A 3,801-nucleotide genomic window follows, 5' to 3' on the forward strand; every position below is an offset into this window, starting at 1 on the left:
CTATGTAAGTTTGGTCATGTTTCAATATCCATTATGTTCTATCCTGAACATGTGGGACAGTGGGATGTCAATGAAAGAAAATTAATGAAAATGATGTTGCACTGTTTACTATTTTCCTCCCAAGAGAATGATTTAAAGTGCATATATTAGTAATCATGAGTATCCTATTTAAATTTCATTTTAATTTTCCTAATTCTCCATTTTCAGGATAGAACATAAAGAATCTTGAAACATGATTCTACATTGTTGCAATTTTAAAGTCAAGGTCAATGTGGTCATTTGAACGGAGAAAATAAAGAACTTTTTCATACATACAGAATGTCCACCGGGTTCCAGAGGGAAAGAATGTGAACATAATTGCACATATTCAAATTATGGTGTTAAATGTCAATCAAAATGTAACTGTTCGGAAGAAAAGTGTGATTATATCACTGGTTGTGAAGGTGAGAAAAAGAAAATAGGGTACAGTAAATGTAAGTTTATAACAAAGGAAAAAATTATATTTCGTCTTTTTCCGTAATATTACGTATAATTTGCAATACTTATTAATGTCAACGTAATCAGAAGAGATTTCTAAGCAAAATATTTAAACATTTTACAATTTAAAAAAAAATATAATAATAGGATTTCACCACTAAAGATTAAATCCATTTATCAAACTGAAAAACTATTAATTTTCGCAAAACACGGTTATTTGGGATGTTTTATTTTGGTCCTCCGTCAGTTAATCTATACCTCAACACATTTTGTTTACGTCATAAGTGCACAGATTCATCTTCAGTCGAAGCAGAAGCTTTCAAATGTAAAGACAGAATTTCCGACGGTGGTAATTTTTCGATTGTTTTTAGTTAATACGTTTACTTTTGTCAAAAAATTGTTGAAATAAATTTTAAACGCTATTTTATTGCATATTTATTCAAATTTAATCATCGATGCCAACAATTTTCTTATATATTTTTCTTATTTTAACAGACCTGCATGTATATATGCTAGGTACACACGTGCATTCAAAGTAATCATATTACATTAACGTTTGATGACAGCCCATGATAAACAAATTTTTCCTTTGTTTATATTTCGAGATTCGAAATGCCTAAGTGAAAGACGGCGAGTCAGACCCAGGCTCAGCCACGAAAACGAGCAGGGAGACGAGGCCTTGTCTGGAGACTACTTCCGAATTTCCTCTGTAGGTGAGCATCACGGACGGAACAGTCCAGCCTATCAGTTGCCCTCTGATGCTCTAGATGTACAGGCTTCTACACCCTCAATAATGCCTACCAACGTTATGCCATCCTACCAACTTCAGGATCTGGCTCAATACATTTCCACAATTTTGAGTGAGCGAGAAGACCCAGCCCCACTTCAGGGAACAGAAGGTACACCTTCAACAGATGAGACCATAAGAATTTCTAGCTATGACAATGATTTGAAGCGCACTGTACCCAAAAACATTAAACTCAAAATTCCCAATGGCGAATGTGTTAATTTAGCGTCATTGATCAACATTAAGCTTGAAACTGACCCGTATGATGATACTAGATATTTCTCACAGCAAAATGGCAATTTAGCTTTATCATCAAAATCTAAATTAAAACCCATTTCTGACATTCAAATGTGGACAGATGCATTTCTTATCTATGCAGCTATTTATGTGCTGGCTCGCCCCATGGAAAACGCTGCACTGTTTAAATATGTCTATACAATACTTCTCGGGGCAAGTCAGGTTAACGGTCTGGGTTGGCATGACTACGCAGCTATGTTAAGGCTGTCCGAAGGCTTAATATGCATTAGATGTATACTATTTTATTTTGAGCTATGTTTTGATTTCAATTTGTAATCTATGTATACATACACAGATAAGTTGTAAAGAGAGTTGAATAATGTATTATAAAAAAGCATTTCTGTGACGTCACATGACTGTGCTGATCACGTGACGGACACTTATAGATTTTCTTAAATGTTGCACAAAAATCGCATCGGTACAAGTGAAAAACAAAATTATTGTGAACGGCTTGTTACATAAATCAATTCAACGTATTCTTGGGTATATGTAAAGTGCTGGGGGCAAGTCTGAATTTTATTTCATCAGAAAATATTTCACGAGAAATTCAACTAATCCACATACAAGGGGTCATTTTCCACTCTTCATCGCAATTTATACAAAATGGGATAAATTACATACAATCCCCCAGCAAAATTCAGTTAGAGGACATATTTCTCTAGTAGATTCACACAGAATATCATCAATTAATCCTCATTATTCACTTGTGCCAGTCTAATATATACACGATTTATAAATTCTCACTCTGTCTACAGACGCGTAAGGGGGAGCGTTTCACATTTTTTTTGTAATTGTTTGTATACATACATGTTTGACAAGAAAAAGGAATAACGATATTATACTGCAAATATTCACCATTATAACAGCCTTAAAACAACAATCCAGACACATGAATTAAACATCAACGTAAAAAAATTCTACATATGATGTGAAAGGAATGTAAAAGTTATGACACTTTCCCCGTCATGTCTGCTCAAATTTGCAGTGACTTGACGTCATATGCCATTATGACGTCATATCTAGCGCAGTGGTTAGAGCGTTCGCTCTAGAGTCGCGGTGTAAAGAGTTGATCCTTACGTCGCGGGTTCGAATCCCACTGTGGAACGTGGAGACCGGTCCTTCGGATGAGACCGTATAAACCGAGGTTCCGTGTCGCAGTAGGTGCTGGCACGAAAAAGATCCCTCACTGCTCAATGGCCGTAAGTGCCGAGTATAGGACAAAATTTGCAGCTCTCCACCGGCAAGTGGTGGCGTCTCCATAGGAGTGAAAAATTCTCGAGAGGGACGTTAAACAACATACAAACAAACAAAAACGTCATATCTAGGTAGTTCAGTGATGTTACTGCGGCTGATACACTGTGACATTCTTCGGACAGCCTTATCCTAGCCGCGTATGACATTCAATCCATATTAATAATAATAATAATAATAATAATAATAATAATAAAACTTTATTTAAAGAAGGTAGCCTGGTTAGTGCATGCACTATTCTTCCCCAGGGCCTTCTATATATCAATTACAAATATAAACAAGTACACATGTAAATAAAACAGATATAGTCTTAAGGAATTACAATCACAAAATTATGAATAGAGTGTCCATGTCTGGTAATATGTACATACAACTAACAATCACATTGTAGATAGGATATCAAAATCTTACATATTGAAGAAAGAGTGCAACCCTTCAATGTCATTTGTGTCAGTTGATCAGGAACTTTGGCTCCTTTATATGTATAACAATACCCCTCACCGACAGCCTTCCATTCAGACATCCCAGCCCTTGAAATGTTATGATTTCAATTACAAGGGTTATTGTTCAAGGCAAAACTGCCAATATAGGCACTGGTGCATTCTATGCTCACAACCTAATCCCTTCTCAATGTGTAGAAGCACTACTAGAAATTCATTGAATTTTAGATCTGGGAACTCTCAGTCAACCTGGCATGCTCAATCAACAGTCAAACCAGCCAGTAGCAGTTACAGAGCCCCCGCCTCAACGCCAGTTAAACATCAGTAGTATTGCGTACAGTCACATCAAGAATTCATTTTTATCAGAATATTTGACTAATTATCCAGACAAGAAAAATGCACATGAACTATTGCAAGGGTTTTATTTTGGTTTTGAATTAAATTATCAAGGTCCTAGACTGCCATATGACTGTAAAAATCTTAAGTCTTTGAATTCACTTACTACAGAAGCCATACAGTTAGTCAATAAAGAAATAAGATTAGGTCAGG

At 35.7% G+C, this 3,801-nt stretch overlaps 1 pseudogene; it reads left to right on the forward strand.

Annotated features, from left to right (window-relative positions):
• The first annotated feature begins 1,089 nt into the window (after positions 1 to 1,089).
• LOC133204282 (uncharacterized) lies at positions 1,090 to 3,580 on the forward strand (annotated as a pseudogene).
• The last annotated feature ends 221 nt before the right edge of the window (positions 3,581 to 3,801 follow it).

The sequence above is a fragment of the Saccostrea echinata genome, unplaced genomic scaffold, assembly GCF_033153115.1.
Source record: "Saccostrea echinata isolate AGI-Se365-2 ecotype Australia unplaced genomic scaffold, CSIRO_AGI_Sech_v1 ptg000052l, whole genome shotgun sequence".
NCBI classification, from domain to species: Eukaryota; Metazoa; Mollusca; class Bivalvia; order Ostreida; family Ostreidae; genus Saccostrea; species Saccostrea echinata.